At 39.1% G+C, this 13,123-nt stretch overlaps 1 pseudogene; it reads left to right on the forward strand.

The window, feature by feature from the left end:
* The first annotated feature begins 89 nt into the window (after nucleotides 1-89).
* On the forward strand, nucleotides 90-12,170 carry LOC148916998 (uncharacterized; annotated as a pseudogene).
* The last annotated feature ends 953 nt before the right edge of the window (nucleotides 12,171-13,123 follow it).

Consider the following 13,123-nt stretch of genomic DNA (forward strand, 5'->3'; position numbering starts at 1 on the left):
ATTAAGAAGAGGCTAGAGAAACTGCCACGCATGAATACATAAATAAAGGCGAGGAGGGCTTGACAGTTACCGCAGCTAGGTTTAGGAACATGGGTGGTGGTGGTGCTAGAGATACATTGAGCGATTCTGATTCTGTTTCTGAGTTTGATTTTGATTCAGAATGGGCAAGCCTTCCTCTATGTTTTTTGTCCTTGATAAGTTGTTGGAACCCATTGATCATGCTCGATTTGCTGCCGTTTGCAAAGAATGGTTTGTCTTGCAAAAGTCTACAATCGTTCGATGACGTAACAACATACCTCCCATGCTCATGATCCCAACCCAATACCAATTGGCAAAGCGCTATAACTTTTGTGAAGGAAAACTCTACATGAATGTTCAGAATATTGAATTCCCATATAATTCTCTTGAACCTTTTCAGCAGCAAAGCAGTGCCGTCTCCCGGGATTGTATCACTGTGAATTGTTTGATCGCCCCCCAAATGTTATTTTGTCCGCGGATCCAGCTTTGAATCCGGACAATTATGCAGTTCTAACTGTTTTTCTTTCATTAAAAGCGGACAAAGTGCTTGGACTGGCATTAGATTTGCATCATATGAGTTCACTGACGCTAATTTTAACAAAGGCCAAGTCGATCGTCTATGCATTTGGAAGTGTTACTAGATCGATTGTGTCGTTTGACCTTAACTCACTGTACATGTTGGTTAAGAGATATTTTACAACATAACCTCATTGTATGTTCCAAGACCAAGACCATTATAAAGGTCGAGCATATCTCGTGAAATCAACCAAGGGATATCTGTACTTGTTCGAAGATTTGTCAAATAAAAGGAAAACTCCTCTAGGAAATGCATGACTACGTACTTACTAATTCGTCCTGCAAAATATACTACAGCGACGGGAAAAAATATTCGTCGCGCAAACCACAAAAGCGCGACCACGTTTTTCGTAGAGCAAAATGTCTTAGCGCGATAGAAAATTTCTTCGTCGCGCAAAAGTGAGAACTAAACACAGGTTTTTTGGAGCCAAACACTTGCGCGATGAGAAAAATCGTCGCATGAGAGAACTTAGCGCTACAGGTGGACATTTCGTCACATAAAGGTGGACAGAAAACAGTGGGTCGTTATTTGGCGGCAAAAACTTGTGCGATGACAGTTTTTGTCGCAAAAGACAACTTAGTGCGACGACATCATTTATCGTCGCGTAAGAAAACAAGGGATACTTTTTTTTGGGAGCCAAAATACTTGCGGGGATTTTTTTTTTTTTTGCGCGACGGAAATAGTGTTCGTCGTGTAAAGTTTGATGTCGGTACATTCTTGCGTGACGAAAGATTTATTTAGCGCGACGGAAAGTTGTTTTTGCGTGACAACAATTAGAATTTGCGCCACGAAAGTTTGTGAGACGAACTATGTCACTCATCGCGCAAAAGTGTGATGTCGACACGTGTTTGCGCGATGAAAATGTTGTTTTGTGAGACGAAAAAATGGTTTTTCGCGACGGTAGTTTGCACAACGAAATCAAGGGTTCGTCGCGCAAAGTCCTTCTTCTTCATATTAGAATTCTGCCATTGCAAAAGCAGAATGAAAAAAAATAGCATTCTGCCTCTCTCTCAACCTCTCTGCTTCGCTAGGAATTCAGTTACTTAAAAAGTATTAATGTAAATTCGTACTAACGCTATTAATTTTGTTCTCATTAGGGATATTTGTAATTAGCGATTGGTGGATAACGATTGAGAATGTATTTTATTCGCTTTATATATTAAAAATGTTAAAGTTAGTTTGTTATGTTTATATATTTTTTTTGTGAAGTTATATTTATATTATGTTGTTAAATTGTGCGTGACGTAGTACAATGTGTTGTGATGTACGAAGTTAATTGAAATTAACTTCGTACTTTTATTTTTATATTTAGTAACACTTAGTTTCCCGTTCAAGATTAGTTGGATTTCGTGCATGGATGCGTAAAGCATGACTGTAGTCCAATTAATTCTTGAATTGTCTCATTATTTAGACAGTTTGACAATGCATAGTGTTGTCACATAATCTACGGCTACAGGATTAGGTTTCGATTGTGGAGATTTCGGTGTCATCTCGGTACGTTCTTTGGGTGGTACGTAGGTATTTATACCTATGCCCACCCCAAGAATTGTATGAGATGCTGCCAAAATTCATTCACGTCGAAATCTAATCTCATGTAGCCGTAGGTTACGTGACAGGACTATGCATTCCCGAATGGGATAGGGCCCTTACCGGAGGCATAAGGTGACATTATAACTTCGTATGAAGTTGTTGTGATTGTTGTGTTATGATTGTGGTTTCAAGAATTATGAGCAGAAGGTGGATACAAAACCCGAATAGATGCGCAGACGAATACTTGGATGGAATCGAGGATTTTATTGAGTTTGCATATAGACACAACCCGGGTGCAACTAGAATCCGTTGTCCTTGTAGGAGGTGTAACAACACGTTTTGGGAGACAATTGAAAATGTTGGATTTCATTTAGTAAGGAATGAAATGATTGAGACATATAGCATTTGGAACCTTCATGGGGAACAATTAGACCATGCTTCGTTTTCAAATGCCACAAGAGTGGACAATGTTGAACCTATTGTGGATCCTAATGATCAAGTCATGGATATTATACATGATGTTTTTCCATTTGCATCAACGAACATCACTCAAGAAGGGGAAGATGACGTGCCTACAGCAATAGACAGTGCAGAGTTTGAACAATATGAAAAACTGTTAAAAAATGCCAACCAAGAGTTATACCCGGGGTGCGAGAGCTTTTCCTTTCTCACGGCTATTGTGGAGCTAATGCATGGGAAAATAAAGTATTGTATGTCGAACCTGTGTTTCGATTACTTTTTGGGGGTTTTCAAGAGAATGCTTCCGACGGATAATTGTTTGCCGAAAGACCATAAACATGCGCAGAAGGTGTTAAATGGTCTTGGATTGGGTTATGAAAAAATTCACGTTTGCAAAAATAATTGCATGTTATTCTACAAAAAGCATGAAACGTTGGATACATGCCCTATATGCAATGAGTCGAGGTTCAAAATGACATCTTAAAATAGAACGACTAAGATCTCACAAAAAGTCATGCGTTATCTGCCCCTGAAACCTAGGTTGCAGCGATGTATATGTCGACGCATACTGTCATAGATATGAGATGACATAAGAAAAAACGGGTAGACTATGATGTGATGCGGCATCCTGCAAATGGGGAGGCATGGAAAGAGTTGTATCCAACGTTCCCCGAGTTTGCTGCTGATCCCCGAAATGTTAGATTGAGACTTGTCACCGGATTCAATCCGTATAGGGTTCTAAACTGACACCACAGCACTTGGCCGATTTTCGTATTTCCATATAATTTGCCGCCTTGGAAATGCATAAAATAGAATACATGATGATGATTGTTTTGATAACTGAGGATCCTGGCATGTCAATCAATAATTACTTAAGGCCGCTGGTTGATGAGCTGAAGGATTTATGGACAAACGGTGTTCGCACGTACGATAAATCATCTGGGAAGATGTTTACTTTGCGGGTAGCAGCTATGTGGACTGTGAATGATTTTTCAGCATATGCAATGATTTCTGGGTGGAGCACAAAGGGTTATATGGCATGTCCTGTATGCAAGGAAGATGTAACTTCTGGTTGGCATGCTAAAAAAGTTTGTTACCTTAGTCATCGGAGATGGTTGCCATGGGATCACGAGTGGCGGGAAAAAGATAAAGAGTTCGATGGGAACACAGAGCGTCGCCTCAGATCTAGAGAATGGTCCAGTGATGAGATCTTGGAACAGCTTAACCATTTGGATTTTGCTCCGTTCGGAAAAACAGTTAGTCGGACCAGACCTTCTACACATATGAACTGGAAGCACAAGCCTATGTTTTTTGAGCTCCCGTATTAGTCGAAACTCAAATTGAGGCACAATCTAGATGTGATGCATGTTGAGAAAAATGTATTCGACACATTGGTTGGCATGATTCTAGATATCGAGGGCAAGACAAAGGACACGATCAAAGCACGTCTTGATTTGGAAAGAATGGGCATACGAAGGGGTTTATGGATGAATAGGGATAGTGATAAAGCTAGAAGGGATCTTGCATTCTTTTATATGAAACCGAATGATAAAAAAGAGTTTATAAAGTTTGTATCGTCTGTAAAGTTTCCCGATAGGTATGCTTATAACATCGCACGTTGCGTGAATGTTGACAGGGTAAATTTACTGGACTTAAGAGCCATGACTGCCATGTGTTTATGGAACGCCCACTTCCTGTGGGTATTCGACACCTATTGCCGGAAGATGTAGTGAAGCCAATCATGTTATTGTCCAGATTTTTTTCCCGACTGACGGCAAAAACATTGCGAAAGACAAACATGTTTCAATTGTGCCATGACATTGTCTAAGTCCCATGCAAGTTTGAGATGATATTTCCTCCAGCTTTCTTCACAAGTATGATGCACGTGATGGTTCACTTGCCAGAAGAGGCATTGCTCACTGGTCCTGTCAATTATCGCTGGATGTATCCAATAGAAAGGTATATAATCCTTATTGTTTGTGTATACATCATTATCACAAGCTTGCTAATTTGTATCATATCGTTTTATTTTGGCAGGCTTCTCGGAGAGCTAAAAAAAAGTGTACGCAATAGGGCGAAGCCCGAAGGATCAATTATAGAGGCTTGGGTTCAATATGAGTTGCTTACTTACTGTGGAATGTATTTAAAAGATGTGGAGACGGCTTTCAATCGTCCTCAGCACAATAATGACGGTGGTATGAGAAATGAAAAACTTTCTATTTTTGCCCAAAGCGCACGACCCTTTGGAGATCCTGGACGAGGAGAGTCGTTTTCTAGAAATGACATGGAGGTAGCGCATTGGTTCGTACCAAACAATTGTGATGAGATAATGGAATACTTAGATGAGCATGAAGAGATGATGAAGCAAGAACATCCATCACATTTGGTTGCCCAGAAACACCGTGAATTGTTTCTACAATGGTTTTTCGATTCTTTAAGTTATAAGTATTTTGTATTTGACAAATATAAATTGTAGTATTTAATTTTGTCATACTAACATATGAATGGTTTTGTATAATATTATGTGAATAAGTTGAAATCATCGAATTCCCCCACTTACAATGATGAGTTATATAACTTGGCGTTCGGCCCGATTCATGCTGAATTGTTCTAGGGTTGTAATGTTAACGGCGTCAAATTTTTGGGGGCTGCACGAGATGACAAGTTGTGTACGCAAAACAGCGGTGTCCATGTCTCAGGGGGAGGCGAAAGTATGGACATTGAGTTCTATGACAAACTCACAACTGTCGTGCAATTACTTTACAAAAATTGATACCAAGTGATCATGCTTAAGTGTCGATGGTTTGATACCAACCCAAATAGGCCGGGAAGTGTTAAAATCGACCATGGCTTACTATCTGCGAACATTAATAGAACTTGTTATGATGACGACCCTTACATTTTGGCAAACATGACAACACAAATTGTGTATCTAGATGACCCTAAAGTCGGGAGCGGTTGGAAAGTTGTTCAGAACATGGATCATAGGAACGTGTATACTATACTAGAACTAGACCCAACTAACAACGACGTCGACAATGTGGCTGACCAACGTTTAGAATCTTCAATGGAAAATGATGAGGAAACACTTCGAGTTACAAATGTTATACAAGAACCGTTTCAAATACAATGAGTGTTTTCAATCAAAATACCGATTCAGTCAATTACAATTGACCTCGGTGATCTTCCGCGATACAATATTGCAATGAGCCCGAGCAACGACGATGATGTAGTTATAGAGGCGAAGGAGGAGGATTGGGAGACCGAAAGTGATGATAACGACGATAATGAAAGTTATTATGGTTCAAATGATGAATAATGAATTTGTTTGTAATTTTATTATGTTAGTGTACAGATTTTGTGTAATACAAATGTTTGAATATATGTAGTTGTTATATCCAAACCTTATATATGTGGAGAAATGAAACATTATTAAAATAAATTTAGTTATAAAACATTGGTAAATCAATATATCCAAACCCTTTTAATAATAATTTTTAAAATTATTTTGACAAAACACTTTTAAAAAATGAAAATGATAAACAATCTAACCTAAGGGGGTTGTATCCAATTCTAACTTTTATTGACTTTTCATGAGTGTGAAAGTTTATCACTTCACTTTATAAAAGAAAAAGGACAAGCGAGTTAGGTCAACGCAACAACAACCGCGTGAGACATTATTAAATAAATTGAGATATACAAGAAAATGAAAAATGAAAAAAAAAAAAAAATTTGTTATAAAACATTGGTAAATAAATATATCCAAACCCTTTTAATACAAAGTTTGAAAATTATTGACACAAAACATTTTTAAAAAATGAAAATGATATACAATTTGACCTAAATATGTAAATGGCGCCAAATCCTTGCGCGACGAATCTCTCCTCGTCGGGCATAGTTACAACAGAAGCTACTCGTCTCGTAAAGTTACAACATTGCGTGACAACCTAACATCCGTCGCGTGATGAAATTTTGCGCGACGAAAGGATATCTCTCGTCGCGCAAATATACATTATTTTTTTGTAATATAATATATGCACACATATATATTAGAAATTGATGATCGAATTAGTTCATTGTATTCATATAGGGTTAAGGAGTGTAGCTGTAAAAAATCATCAAAATCGGAGTTCAAATAACCGTTAAATCATGACTTTTCATTTATAATCGTCGAAAAGTTTTGTCCTGTTACTTGATCTCTGAATGTTTTTTTTTCCTGATTTTTGGGGTCTATGAAGTATAAACAAACAAGTTTGACGGCTAGATTATTGAAACTAGTTTCGTATAGAATGCGTATGCCATCAAAACCATATATTCACCAACAATGAAAAGTTTATTTCGTTAAATATAACATAAGATTATGTGGTATCCCCTAGTGTAAAAATCTTAAATTGAAGATCAAATTCAGTCATTGTATTCATATAGGGTCAAGAAATGTAGTTGTAAAAAATCATCAAAATTGGAGTTAAAATAACCGTTAAATCATGACTTTTCATATAAAACCGTCGAAAAGTTTTATCTCATTACTTGATCCCTGAATGTTTGTTTTTTCTGATTTTCGACGTATACGATCTCGAAGTATAAAAAAACAAGTTTGCCAGTTGGATCATTGAAACTAGTTGTTTGGGTTTAATTTGGCACACCCAGCCTAAGGTCACAAAGCCCATAGCAATTTTAAACCAGCCACCACTGTTCCCTTGAATTGGGCTAAGATTATACACTCCGCCCAACACTACGGGCCTAGATCCAGACTTTGCAAAATAAACAGGAAATCAAAGGCCCAAAAATCCAAGAAAGCCCAGCCCAGGATCTATCGAAAGGTGGCAAAATAAAAAACTTGGGCCTCAGAAAGAAGAGAGCAAACCAGCCCTTAATTTGATTCCAGAAAAATCAGAGCAGGCCCAGCATGATCAAAGAAAAAAGAAAACTAACAAAAATGGACCTATGTGAAATCTTTTTCTCTGACTTTGAAAAGTCAATATTTTCAACTTAGTTTGATAAGAGTGTTAATCAAAGGCAGGCAAACTAGGAGGAGACCTGTCTGAATCTCTGCCATCAGAAGATCAAATCACTATTGATATGTATAAATATATTCAGAGATATTTTCTTCTACTCCAAAAAAGGGGTGATTCTCCCAAGAGATAAGCAGGTCATATTTTCAAAAGGAGATAAGCAGGAGGACAGGGAGCTGTTCAAACTAAGAATCAAACTAACCATCACAGTTTGAGCTCTCACATAGGTCAGTTGGAATCAAAAAGGGGTTAGATTCTCTTTCAGGAAAAACAGGGAAGTGATCTTGAGAATTGACTATTGAGAACTTATCTGCTAGAATTGATTAAAACCCTTTTTTCTTCGCATTTAAAAATAAAAGATCTTTTGAGAATTTTTGCCGCCTATTATTAAAAGAAAGAAACCCTACTCCAAAGCATTCCTTATAAATATAAGATAGGGTGAACAGAATTGAACACACTCAATTCATCAATCAAACAAACAAACAAAGAATCAACCAAAAGCTCACTTGAACCACAAGAGAGACCAGCTTTGGATCAGAATTCCCAAAGTTCAGACTTAGAACAATAAGTCATTCAAAACGAGATTCCTCTCGTTACAAATTTGGTTCAGCAAAAGCCAAGAACAAGCAGAGCTTAAGTTTTCACAAATATGAAAACCTCAACAAATTTTATAGTGCAGTTCCAGCTCATTAAGTCCTCAAGATCAGCCATTTCTGCCCCTTCGAATAAAGAAGCAACAATTCTGCCCGTTCAAAAGCCCCCCAAAGCTTGAAGTAGATTAAAGCTCTGCCAAAATTGAACTTTGACATAGATTTACAACTAAAGTTGAGCAGTTGAACTTGTTAACAGTCCATCTAGCACAGACATATTCAGCCGGCCGGATCTGAAGCTTCTATCCAGGCATAAATGGAATTCCAGCCTTCTTTTTATCTTTCTAGCTTTAATTTTTTTTCCTTCCAAGTCTTGTAAAGGGCAGTTCTGCCTAAAAACAGTCCTCTTTATCATCATTTATTCTGGCAAGAAATACCAATCTTATACTGTGATAAATTGTGAGTCCTCACCAGTCTGAGGCAAAAAAACAACTTACTTGGGAGATATTCCTAACCCAAATTCACAATCACTTGTTTAGAAATCAATAACTTGGGGCGCAAGTTATCCATTTTAAAGAAATCTGCTATGATTTTCATGGCTAATAGTGGCACACTTGCACACCAAAGAAAGCTGACTTGTTGACCAGTCAATGGTTTCCAAGGCAGTGGGGAATTTTACCCTTCCATCACAGGAGCAAAAACAAAACGAGTGAACACTAGTTTCGGGTTTAGGGCTTAGGTTTTAGGGTTTCGGGTTTGTGCGACGAATAACTTTTCTCCGTCGCACAAAGTGTACAGAAATGGGCTTGCTCGACGAAAGGGGTACTTCTTCGTCACGCAATCTCACTTAGTCCAAATTTTTGGCGAATCAAAATCTTGCGCGACGAAAGAGCCACTACTCAGTCGTGTAAAGTGTACACAAATAGGCTTGTGCGACGAAAGGGGTACTTTTTGTCCCACAATCTCATTCAGACCTTTCACTCTCCCCCCTTGAACACTTAGCCCAAATTTTTGTCAGTCACAAGCTTGCGCGACGAAAGGGGTACTTCTTCGTCACGCAATCTCAATCAGACCTTTCACTCTCTCCCATTGAACACTCTGTCCAAATTTTTGGCGAATCAAAATCTTGTGCGAGGAAAGGGCTACTTCTCTGTCGCGCAAAGTGTACACAAATAGGCTTGCGCGACGAAATGGGTAGTTTTCGTTGCGCAATCTCATTCAGACCTTTCACTCTTCCCCTTAACAGTTAGCCCAAATTTTTGGCATTCACACAAGCTTGTGCGACAAAAGGGGTACTTCTTCGTCGCGCAATCACTCTCTCTCCACCCAGAACATTCCTTTGCGCGATGACTGCATATGTTCTTCACACAATATCGGCAGACCTTTCACCTTCTCTCTCTCCCCCTATAAACCCTAAACCCCAAATTTTGGCAGAATCATAACCTTGCGTGATGGATAGCGTTATCTGCATCGCGCGAAGTGAACAATAGACAACATTGTGCAACTCTGTTCCTTCTTCGTCGCGCAAAATCGCACAGACCCTTCACTTTCTCTCTCTCCCGCTAAACCCTAAATCCCAAAATTTTGGTTGAATGACAACCTTGCGCGACGAAAGAGCTTGTCGTGCAAAGTAAATAATGGAGAACTTTGTGTGATGCTTTTCCTTATTCGTTGCACAAAATCGCACAAACCCTAAACCCTAATTCCAAATTTTCGCGGACTCACAACATTGCGCGACGGAAATTAATGCCTTTTCATCGGGCAAGATTCATTTAAAATATTTTGTGCAACGCTTTTAATTATTCGTCGCGCAAAATCGAATAAAGTTTCAGAAACGATGCGAGCGCCTCCTTCTTCCCAAGTTTCTTATTTTTTGCCATAACTCTCTCTCTCTCTCTCTCCGCCGTCACCTCAGCCTCTACTCTGCCGGAATTTAGACCAAGCTGCCACAACCTTCGAACCGGAGCTTCCTCGCAGTCACCGTCGAGCCTGCCGTAGGAATTTGCTCGGTTTTACCGAATCTTCGCCAGCCTCGTTCTCTCTCCTCCGGCCACCAAATTCGACCCGTGAGGTATGATTTCTGGACTATTTTTTATGCTTTAGGTAATGGTTGGGTAGGATTTCATTAATTTTCGCAATAGGGCAATCGATTTTAAACCCTATGTTTCAGCCGGTTTTTGAATTTAAATTCCGGCAACTTCCAGCCATTTTTTGGGGTAGGTTCGAGAACAATAGTGGCCCTTAGTTTTTAGAATTTTCCGGCAATTGTTATCGGTTTGGACACCTACGCGCTGTTGGAGTGTGCGGTGGCTCGTGGGATACTATAGTAGTCGTCCATTGGGTCCCAGTGCAATCCCCTAGTTGTCACGAGTAAGTAGGTGTGTTCGGATTTTGCCTATTATGCGATTTCCAGGTTTGATATGTTCGGACCGTTGGATCGAACTCAAACTCATGTATGTTGTACCTTTTATTTCTAGGATCGTGTAAGATTCGACGGATCGTGGATCAAAGTCTTGGATACTCCGAACTCGCAAACCCTAGGTCAAGAATCTTAATATAATTGTATGTGCTTACAAATATTCGTATATTTTATTAATTTGTATATGTATTAATGAAATTATGCAGATGTCAGACCTGATTAGACGTCATCTGCTGCCAATGCGCCAGCACTAATGGATCACTTGGCTGTTGGTCCCGTGGGGTCCCAAGCGCCTACTTTATTAGCTTCATCGGTGGTGCAGCTGTTAGCGCCAGGTGGCGTCATCGGCCGCCAGCACCACCGACACCACATCAACTTATGCGTCGGAGTCACAGCCAGGTATAAATTTCCTTCAACTCCAATTCTTTTTTTTTTCTTTTTTCTTTTTTAGTTTTAGTTTTTGTGTGTGTATTTTATAGTTAAATCTTTTATTTATTTAACATTAATGTCATCTTTCTTTGCAGCCAAGAAGAACACCCGAGGGCTGTGTCGGCAGTTGAAGACGGCGAAGGTCACCCGGGTGACCAACAGTCGTATCAACATCGGATACGACGAGCGACATCGGGCTGCATCAATGGCGGAGTTGCATAGCTCCTTGGCCCATGACATTGGTCATGTCGTTCGGACCCATTGCCTGATGCAATGAAAGTCTTGGAAGGTCATGCTTGACAATCAAGACGGAGGTTCGCGACCAGTTGTCGATATGTATCCTACCTTTTAATTCTTTTTCTTTCAAACTTTATATATTTATATTATTTAATGTATGTAATTAATTTATTGCAGACGAATTACAACTTGGAGGACCTCGACGATGAGTCGTTGGCGTACATCAACAGACTCTTCTTTGAGAGGTACAAACAGTGGAAGAGCGACTTGCACTACTATTTTGCGGCGTTTGATGATTCGTAAGTCGCTCTTCCGGAGGGTTGCCTGAAGGAGCTTGAAGGGCGAGAGGATAGTTGGGTATGGCTCTGCGCTCATTTTCAAGCGCCTGACTTTGTGGTAATTTGTAATATGAATTTCAAATTTATTATATATTTCTTACTAATGTTTATTTAATTTTTTATATTTCATTTGAATTTCAACTAATACATTTTATTTTTTGTATAACATAATAAAGCCAAAGTCAATAAGGGTAATAGGAAGAAGAAGACTCTTCTCCACCATTCAGGTTCCAGACCCTTCTCCTATAGGATGGATGCACGGCGGCAGATAATAATAATAATTTTTATTTAATTTCTAATATGTCATTATTCTTAATTTATTTTTTTCGTACTAATATTTTTCTTCTCTTGTTCAATTTAGGGGGGTCCAAATTCCCAGAGATCGACATCTTTGGTGACGTTTATGTTCGACCTGGGAATGAGTTGGGCGAGTCCCTTCATGTAAGTATTATTTAATTTTAATTCTTATGTTACGCGTTCAAGTTTAAAGGTTATTATATGAATGTTTTAATTTATATTTTATGTTATATTAAACAGACGACGATGGTGGCGAGGAGCTAGTTGGTTCTTCAGGAGTCTGCCTCCCAACTTCCTCCCAATACTCCGATCGAGTCTGTGGATCCTCCACAGGATGCTTGGGTTTCAGATCTTGACGAAGACGTGGGATCGGACTCTTGGGAGGAGACCGGGGACATATTGTGGAGGGATGGGGAATGCTAGGCGGAGGGAACCCAGACCCGATCCATTAGCGCGATCAAGCGATCAGTGGTGCTTTGGCAGACAGGTGGCCACTTTTCGAGTCGGATGTCGGTGATTCTGCAGTCCCTAGCACGGTTCGGCATTCCAGTCCCAAATTTTGATGCGCCGACCTCCGAGCCCGTCCACCCCGAGCATCCCACCAAACGACGGCCCCTGTAGACCCCCAGACCTCCGAGCCGCATGTGCTAGACGACAATGTAGATTTTGGAACATTATTTGATTAGTTTTTTATTTTCATAATTATTTTTTAAATATTTCTCTTGTAGTATACATTTATTTTATTTTATATAATAAATATATTCTTTACAATTCATTTTTTTTATTGCAATTTCATTTTATTACCCAAAAAAAAAAACCAAATTTATTTTTTTCAAAATAAAAAAAATGTAATATTAAATTTAAATAATATATATATTAATTTTGCGCGATAAAACCTTTCTCGTCGCGCAAATTCACATTTTACAAAATAAAAAAAGGTAAAAAAAATTATAAATACATATAATTTATTCTTGCGCGACGAAGTCCTTCGTCGCAAAAAGGATATGCGCCACAATGGCAATTTCTTCGCGCAAACATTGGAGACATGAATTGCGTGACGAAGAACTCTTCGTGCCGCAAATGTCTGCGACACGAACCTTTTGTGCAACGAAGGATAACCGTCATACAGTTTTGCGCAACGAATGCAAAAAATTGGTCACACAAAGTCTTTCTTCACGCTCTTTACGCGACGGATTTTCTGTCACGCTTGAATTTGT

This window comes from Prunus mume, linkage group LG5 (assembly GCF_029339155.1).
Source record: "Prunus mume cultivar Tortuosa linkage group LG5, ASM2933915v1, whole genome shotgun sequence".
In the NCBI taxonomy this organism is placed as follows: Eukaryota; Viridiplantae; Streptophyta; class Magnoliopsida; order Rosales; family Rosaceae; genus Prunus; species Prunus mume.